Below are 10,079 nucleotides of genomic sequence, written 5' to 3' on the forward strand. Positions count from 1 at the left end.
TTGATCCTTTGATCATTATGTAGTGACCTTCTTTGTCTCTTTTCACATCCTTTATTTGAAAGTCTATTTTATCTGATATGAGTATTGCGACTCCTGCTTTCTTTTGGTCTCCGTTTGCGTACTAAAGAGACCATAGCAAAAATCAACAAAGCTAAAAGCTGGTTTTTTGAAAAAATAAACAAAACTGACAAACCATTAGCAAGACTCATTAAGAAACAAAGAGAGAAGAACCAAATTAACAAAATAAGAAATGAAAAGGGTGAGATCACAACAGACAACACTGAAATACAAAGGATCATAAGAGACTACTACCAGCAGCTCTATGCCAATAAAATGGACAACTTGGATGAAATGGACAAATTCTTAGAAAAGTATAACTTTCCAAAACTGAACCAGGAAGAAATAGAAGATCTTAACAGAGCCATCACAAGCAAGGAAATCGAAACTGTAATCAGAAATCTTCCAGCAAACAAAAGCCCAGGACCAGATGGCTTCACAGCTGAATTCTACCAAAAATTTAGAGAAGAGCTAACACCTATCTTACTCAAACTCTTCCAGAAAATTGCAGAAGAAGGTAAACTTCCAAACTCATTCTATGAGGCCACCATCACCCTAATTCCAAAACCAGACAAAGATGCCACAAAAAAAGAAAACTACAGGCCAATATCACTGATGAACATAGATGCAAAAATCCTTAACAAAATTCTAGCAAACAGAATCCAACAACATATTAAAAAAATCATACACCATGACCAAGTGGGCTTTATCCCAGGAATGCAAGGATTCTTTAATATCCGCAAATCGATCAACGTAATACACCACATTAACAAATTGAAAGATAAAAAACATATGATTATCTCAATAGATGCAGAGAAAGCCTTTGACAAAATTCAACACTCATTTATGATTAAAACTCTCCAGAAAGCAGGAATAGAAGGAACATACCTCAACATAATAAAAGCTATATATGACAAACCCACAGCAAGCATCACCCTCAATGGTGAAAAATTGAAAGCATTTCCTCTGAAATCAGGAACAAGACAAGGATGCCCACTCTCACCACTACTATTCAACATAGTGTTGGAAGTTTTGGCCACAGCAATCAGAGCAGAAAAAGACATAAAAGGAATCCAGATAGGAAAAGAAGAAGTGAAACTCTCGCTGTTTGCAGATGACATGATCCTCTACATAGAAAACCCTAAAGACTCTACCAGAAAATTACTAGAGCTAATTAATGAATATAGTAAAGTTGCAGGATATAAAATTAACACACAGAAATCCCTTGCATTCCTATACACTAACAATGAAAAAACAGAAAGAGAAATTAAGGAAACAATACCATTCACCATTGCAACAAAAAGAATAAAATACTTAGGAGTATATCTACCTAAAGAAACAAAAGACCTATACATAGAAAACTATAAAACACTGATGAAAGAAATCAAAGAGGACACAAACAGTTGGAGAAACATACCGTGTTCATGGATTGGAAGAATCAATATTGTCAAAATGGCTATTCTACCCAAAGCAATCTATAGATTCAATGCAATCCCTATCAAGCTACCAACGGTATTTTTCACAGAATTAGAACAAATAATTTCACAATTTGTATGGAAATATAAAAAACCTCGAATAGCAAAAGTAATCTTGAGAAAGAAGAATGGAACTGGAGGAATCAACCTGCCTGACTTCAGACTCTACTACAAAGCCACAGTCATCAAGACAGTATGGTACTGGCACAAAGACAGAAATATAGATCAATGGAACAGAATAGAAAGCCCAGAGATAAATCCACGAACCTATGGACAGCTTATCTTTGACAAAGGAGGCAAGGATATACAATGGAAAAAAGACAATCTCTTTAACAAGTGGTGCTGGGAAAACTGGTTAACCACTTGTAAAAGAATGAAACTAGAACACTTCCTAACACCATACACAAAAATAAACTCAAAATGGATTAAAGATCTAAATGTAAGACCAGAAACTATAAAACTCCTAGAGGAGAACATAGGCAAAACACTCTCCGACATAAATCACAGCAAGATCTTCTATGACCCACCTCCCAGAATATTGGAAATAAAAGCAAAAATAAACAAATGGGACTTAATGAAAATTAAAAGCTTTTGCACAACAAAGGAAACTATAAGTAAGGTGAAAAGACAGCCCTCAGATTGGGAGAAAATAATAACAAATGAGGAAACAGACAAAGGATTAATCTCAAAAATATACAAGCAACTCCTGAAGCTAAATTCCAGAAAAATAAACGACCCAATCAAAAAATGGGCCAAAGAACTAAACAGACATTTCTCCAAAGAAGACATACAGATGGCTAACAAACACATGAAAAGATGCTCAACATCACTCATCATCAGAGAAATGCAAATCAAAACCACAATGAGGTACCATTACACGCCAGTCAGGATGGCTGCTATCCAAAAGTCTACAAGCAATAAATGCTGGAGAGGGTGTGGAGAAAAGGGAACCCTCTTACACTGTTGGTGGGAATGCAAACTAGTACAGCCACTATGGAAAACAGTGTGGAGATTTCTTAAAAAACTGGAAATAGAACTGCCATATGACCCAGCAATACCACTTCTGGGCATACACACTGAGGAATCCAGATCTGAAAGAGACACGTGCACCCCAATGTTCATCGCAGCACTGTTTATAATAGCCAGGACATGGAAGCAACCTAGATGCCCATCAGCAGATGAATGGATAAGGAAGCTGTGGTACATATACACCATGGAATATTACTCAGCTGTTAAAAAGAATTCATTTGAATCAGTTCTAATGAGATGGATGAAACTGGAGCCCATTATACAGAGTGAAGTAAGTCAGAAAGATAAAGAACATTACAGTATACTAACACATATATACGGAATTTAGATAGATGGTGGCGATAACCCTATATGCAAAACAGAAAAAGAGACACAGAAATACAGAACAGACTTTTGAACTCTGGGGGAGAACGTGAGGGTGGGATGTTTTGAAAGAACAGCATGTATATTATCTATGGTGAAACGGACCACCAGCCCAGGTGGGATACATGAGTCAGGTGCTCGGGCCTGGTGCACTGGGAGGACCCTGAGGAGTCGGGTGGAGAGGGAGGTGGGAGGGGGGATCGGGATGGGGAATACATGTAACTATATGGCTGATTCATGTCAATGTATGACAAAACCCACTGAAATGTTGTAAAGTGATTGGCCTCCAACTAATAAAATAATATTAAAAAAAAAAAAAAAAAAAAAAAAAGAAAAACAATTAGTCGGCCCTCCGCATCCATGGGTTCCTCATTCTTGGGTTCATCCAACCTTGAATCAAAAATATTTGGGGGAAAAAAATTACAGAAAGTTCCGAAAATCAAAACTTGAATTTGCCACTTACTGGCAGCTCTTTACATAGTACTTATATTGTCTCTATAATTCTTTACATAGTATTTTATTGTATTAGGTATTATAAGTAATCTGGAGGTGATTTCAAATGTGCGCCATTTTATACAAGAGGTTTCTGCATCAGTGGATTTTGGATCTCCACCCCCCAACCCTCTACATAGAGGGATGACTGCAGTGGGTCCAGGAGAACTACAAATTACCATCAAGTAGAAGTCCAGATTATCTAGTGGGATATTTTGAATATTCTTGTTTTAAACTTATTTTGTGTTCACTATAAACTTTGGTTTGGACAGAATTTTGAATTGAAAGGATTTACCACTACTGAAAATTTTTACCAAGCTTTTACATTGTTGTGACGGTATCTTCCAGGTGTGAATGAAGCAGGACTTTGTGATGGTCATCCTCATGTATCCCTGTAGTGCCAAAACCAGTGAGATTTTATTTGCTCCTATGGCAGCTCGTAGCGATAAGACAAGTGTTTTTTCCTCATGAATTAAAACGCATATTCTCTAAATGCCAGCATGTGGAGATGGGCTTTGCACTGCCCTTTCCAGGAGTGTCTTTGGATTGTCTGGGGCCTAGGCAATTCTGAGAACTGCTGCAAGCCAACCACAGGACACTATTTCTATACACACACAGACGTGTGTATATGCAGTGGATTCTACAAACGTGGGCTTTTCTGGACATCCACAGAAAAGCGTTTCCTTCGCTTGCAAAGTTTACATTTTGAAGCTCACAGTTACAAAAAGTAGGACCCATTAGCTCATGTTTTTCAGGCAGATGTGGATGGGTCTTTTTTTTTTGCAAATGGAGGAGTTCTGTCTTGAGCCCTGGGAATTTCTGCTGTGGGTTGGGCGTGAGCTCATTCCTGGATTCTCCCAATCACGTTTGCATTGGAATGTTGTTAGGTAGCATTGTAAATAAAAGAATAGGTTATATAATAGAGATAACGACACTTGAACTCTTACTTTAAGAAATCTATAGCACTACATATATATTTAGTTATATCACCCAACAGATTTCTTCTGCACAGTGTGGAGATTGTTTTATACCACAGATTATTTTTATAAAGTCTAGTGAGTTTGAGTAAGAATGATTTTTTTAATCAGAGTCGTGAGCTTTACCTTTCAAGATAAATGTACACTGGAGTGTGAGTGGTGTGGGGCTGTCACGGAGTGCTCCTGCGACTTCTCGTTGATACACTGGCAGATTGCAGTCCACCGATGGGTCTTGTTTGGCCCGAAACTCCACCCGCAGCTGTCTGCATGGGGCAGTCTGCCGGGGAGAGGGGCTGGGAGAAGCCAGAGGGGCTGCAGTGTGCTTTATATACGTGCTTCCTCCTGAGGTTTCTTTTGAACAAAGGGTTCTGAGGTGAATAATTCCTTTGTAAGTTACTCTCATGGGTGTAGTGGTGTGAAGGGGTTTCGGGGAACAGAAATGGTACCGGGGTGCAGATTGGGGTGGTTTGGGACTCGAATAAGATTCAGGCAACAAATGTGTAAAACGAGGATTCGGTGATTGGGGAAATCTACCAAACCGAATGATCTCAGACCAAATCATCCAGTTTTCAGGAGATAAGTTTCCATTCGGGAAGGCAGGGGTGTGGTGTGTGGACCCCACGATCGGATTAAATGGAGGGCTGCCCGGTTCGCCGTGTTCTCTGTTAAGGCTGCTGGGAGGCGAGAGGGGCCGGGCTGGCTCGCCGCTGGAGTCTAGCGAGCAACCCTGGAGCCCGCGGAGGAGGCTCAGAACCAGGTACCAGCGGGGCCTCTTCCCCACATCTACAAGGTTTTCCTGCTCTTCCTACAAAGGTCAGCATCACTGCCGTGATGTGGACGGCGGTCTTTATGGCAGCCTTTTGGGTTTTGGGTGGAGAATGGATGGTTATTGGGGTGAGCCTTTCTGATGTGGATATTTAAGAGGTCAGTCGTGTAGCTAATACTCTGGATCCACAGTTACTGATGGCCCTCTGGCTTCAGCTGCTGGCTTCCAAGGTGCGCTGGTTGGGACGGTGTTGTCAGGAGGGTCTCTAATGTGTCCTGTTAAGCCTGCTGTGCTTCTCTTCCGTCTGGCTGAGAGTACCGTTTTACGCCACCCCTTTTATACTTGAATGAATTGAGTTTCGGCAGATCCAGGAGCACTCTGGGAATCGACCCTGGGTCCTTTCCTGTTCCCCATCAGAGAACATTTGTCTGCCCTCCAGCCACACGTCTTGGAATGTAATTCTGTTGTGCCTTTGTTTTTGTCACCTGCCTCCCCCCAAAAGCAACTGCTGTAAGCTTTTTTCTACTTGTCTTTTCTGGCCGGAAGTCCCACCTTTTTCCTTTTTCCCAGCTGTATTGTCTGGATGCAGTTCTGTGCTCCAGGTGCGTTAGAACCAGTTACCTCAGACCTCGTGTTGAACAGTGTCACCATCTGGGTCCTCTCGAAACTGCAGGCTTGCGACACGCACACTTACACACACACACACACACACACACGCAGGAACCTGCCGAGTATGGGTACTCGTTTGTTTTAAAGTAGAACTCTTCCCAAGGATTGAAAAACGGGCTTCTGGCAAGCTCTTCACGGCCCTGTGGTGGGATGGATCTTGAGTATCATCTGAACGGTGCTTCCCGTGTTCCACTCTGAATTCTGCCATTTTCAGTATTCTCGTGTCTGAATAGGCAAAATGATTCAGTTGGTTGGCCTTGTTCACAAGTGAGTTCTGAAAATGAGCTCTTTGTAACACTCGTCCAGTAGCTAAAGCTCAAGTGTAGAACATTCCCTTAAATGGCAGGATCGAACCCCCACCATCCACCACAGTGCATTTGGGGAAGATGTCTGTAGCATACGTTGCTGTGAAATTAGGCCTTGCGGGTTATGGCTGTTTGTCATTTTGATGTATTTTAAATAAATATATATATATATATATATTTTTAAAGAGCCTTTTTTTTTTTAAACCAGTTCAGAAAGTTTAATTAACCAGCAGTCACCACATCTGAATTTGCGTCTCCGGGGCGTAGATGGCAGACCAAGATTAAAGTGGTAACTCAGCCCTATGAGCGTGGGCTGCCTGCCTAGCCGGTCCTGCTGACCGTGGGACAGCAGGGTCAGCGTGTCCCCGCTGGGACCCGACTCAGCCCTCAGAGTGTTCCGTCTACTCTCTGCAGGGGCTGCTGACTTCAGCCCCTGCAAGGGCTTTAGCCTAGCTGAGGTTTTCTCAGAGCACTGCCACAAGTTAAGTGATGTTTCGCCAAATAATTTTTCCATAAGGGAAAAATGCACTCATCGAAATTTTACCAGCAACGACATAGATGAGAGTGGGAAGGATGAGGCAACAGCTGGGGTTTGATTTGGAAAGTGTCCAAGTCATTTTCGAGAGGCCGTCTGAGAGCCAGTGACCATGCAGAGATTCTTAGGAGGCCTCATCTGAGAGCCTGACGACCTCCTGGGAGGGGAAGACTTGTTAAGATGCCAGCATCTTTTTCCTTCCCCCCTCCATTTTTTTTTTTTTTTAGAATTCTGTAAAAATGCAAAAGCAAATTGGGTGGTACTTGAGAATTGGGGGGGTGAGGGTTACCGCAGATGAGAAACATACTTCGAGATTTCAGTTCCATACCACATATCCACACGATGCCATTTTTCAACTGTACAAAAAGAATCTGCTTATGAATTTGACATATTTATGGTAGCATCAAAGGCCAAATTTTCCATGTGTTAACATTTTTCCACATTTGTCCTTGAATCTGAATAACTTCATACAGTACTGTAAATTCAACTTACATTGAGTTTGATGTCAGTTCTTGTGAAAAGAGCTCCTGCATGCAACAGACACAGCTAAGGAACACAGCAGAGTACATTTGCAGGACCAGTTTTGGAACCAATAGATGTCACCTCTCATTTGCCATCGTAATATATCAGTTTTACCAGCTCCTTCTAAATGTGTGTATTATTTGTAAGGAAAAGATGGAAAACCCTAAGACTTATCTAATAACTTAGTGGAGAATGTGTGTGTTGGGTTTAGGATGGATAGCAAAGTCTTCTTGAGCTGTGTTATCTAACTTGTATATAAAACTAATTAAAAGTTTGGATTCACCTGTTTCTCGCCGTTTACAATGATGAATAATTTGCAAACTCTGGAAATGTGACTAGGATATGATTTCAGACAGTAGAAGTTGAGGAAGCTCTTCAAGTGCTAAAACTAAAGACTTCTTGTTTTTGGCTCAAATTCAATAAGTACTGTGTACCAGGATATGTGAGATGTAAATGTAATAGGTCACTTTTCACCCTTGTAGCTATACAATAAAAATTTTGTAGAACAGAAATAGATTGTACTACTGAATTAACAAAAGTTATACTAAAGTATCATGTTTAAAATATATATATATATACACACACAGAGTTAAGCTTGTTGCTGTTACCCTGTCTGGATTTGAAAAGTGTGCTGATTTATATATATATAATATATTATATATATATTATGTATATATAAAATACACCTATATATACATTAAATACCTGCACACATCTAAAATGGCCTAAAGCAGACATCCATGTAATTACAGTTGCAAAATGAAGACATTTTGGAAAGAACATTGTATCATAGTTCATTCATTTGCAGTGGATCTTTGTTCCTTTTTACTGTGGTAATTTTAGAAATGAGTGTCAAGTTTGAAATTAGATCTGCTAAGTTGGGGTTTTGCTGCTTAAACTCTGCACTGGGTCCTCAAATAAACCGATGTGAATGTAGTTTCCCCCCGCCGCCCCCTGTGTGAAGAAGCAGCCACACCCCAACAGAATAGGAGGAAAAATCTAGAACTATTTCAAGTTTTATCTTTTTGTATATGAAAATAAAATAATAATAATAATAAAACCCTGTGGTCTCTCTTAATCACATGGCAGGGGGGTCTGTTCTCCCACTCACAGGGCCAACCTGAACACTTCTGTGAGTTCCTCTTGGGGATACGTGCACTTGTTAATGGCTGGTACCAGGCTGCCAGGGGCCTGTGGCTGACTAAGCACAGGTCCAGTTCTGCCCTTCAGAAGCTCAGGACTTAGTTGGAGATACAGCGGGCATCTCCTTCATGGACCATCTTCTGAATATGTTCCTGCAGAGCAGGAGTGTGTTTTGCAAATCCCCAAGACCTCCTCACGCAACGCTACCCCACAGTCCTATGTGCTTGGCAGACAGCCCTGAGCACTATTTTTGTAAGTGAAGCAGAGAAACCCAGAAAAAAGGTTATACTCAGGACTGCTGCAGAATACAAGTGCTGCCATTTCCAAACATGGTTAAGTACCCGGGTCACTTGCTGAGCTTTTTAAAAAAAATAAAAAATACAGTGATGGAACACCTCGCCAGATGTGAACCAGCAAGTCAGGTCTTTTGTTTTGGAGTTAACCTCACTAGATGCAAACATGGTTCCCTGCTAATAAAATAATTATAGTCTCTTCTACCTAATAAAACAGGAAAGACTCAGAAATCACCTCACTGCTTTCTGCAGTAAGATAAAATATTTTTTTTTGGCCTGTGACTAGTACTTGCTAAGTGTGGAGAAACAACTGCTTTGAATCCTTCTGGTGGGGTCAGTGCGTTTTTATTCACTTTATTATGAAGATTAAATAATTTGCTTGGAACACTTGGGAACAATTTTTGATGAAGGGAGGGGCCCTTTACTTAGGAACCACCTGTTCAGTTTTGGGTCCATTTTGTCTTTTTAAGTGTTAGGAAGTTCACCTTTTATCAGTGAGTGTCCTTAATCATGAGAAGGAGAAGACAAAAGGCTAATAATGTTTTTGAATAAAGACCTTGGTGCTAACAACACTGGAAGTTTGGACTGGAGGGGCCATCTGGTTGCTTTTTCTTCAGCAAAGGAATTTTTTTCAGTTAAAGAAATGGAAATACAAACCAGTTCATAAAAGCAGGCTTGCCCATAAGAGCAAGTAGAAGGCTCAGGGGCCATTCAGCATGCCTGCCCCTCCTTCCCTTACATCCCAAGCACCCCTATGGAACACTAGAGTTCCCCTGACGACAGTTGTAAAACTACTAGTCCTTCATTTTAAAGGTAGGCCAACAGGCCCAGAGGAGGCACCCTACCCAGAGTCAGGCAATCTTTACTTCTAATTCTTGACTCTTGGAACCCAGTATGGGGTCCCACCATTGTTTCCAAGTGCAGGATGTGGAAGAGGAGAAGTCACCCACCATTCCCCTCTAGTGCTTAGCTCTGCATGGCACTCGGGAGGGCCTTGAGAAATACCTCTTAAGTGAGTGTGTATATTTATTAAATTCTGGTGGAAACAGCTTTGAAACCTACAGATAACTAGTGCTGCCTGGTTGTATTTGTCTGGACTCTTGACTGCAAATGCCAGACACCACTAAACAAACAGCAGGCTTTGCTGGAAGGATCCTGGGACAAGTGGCCAGCCCAGCTCTGGGTAAAGGCAGGATGTGTCTGGGCTTCTTCAGGGGCCTTGGAAACAGGGTCAGCATTACAGACCTTCACCTATGTCTCAGCATCTGATCCCCTTGTGTTCTGTGCAAAACTAGATGCACCTTCTCCTTGACTACTTAAAAAAGCCCTTAGGTGCCAGAGTTCCACTTGTCACAGCTTTGCTACCTGGAGAAAGTTCCAGATTCAAAATCTTTAGGAAGGTTATGGTTGACCTAGCTAAACCAGTTAGTGTCAGAGGCCCAGGGGATGATAC

Source organism: Muntiacus reevesi, chromosome 4 (genome assembly GCF_963930625.1).
Source record: "Muntiacus reevesi chromosome 4, mMunRee1.1, whole genome shotgun sequence".
In the NCBI taxonomy this organism is placed as follows: Eukaryota; Metazoa; Chordata; class Mammalia; order Artiodactyla; family Cervidae; genus Muntiacus; species Muntiacus reevesi.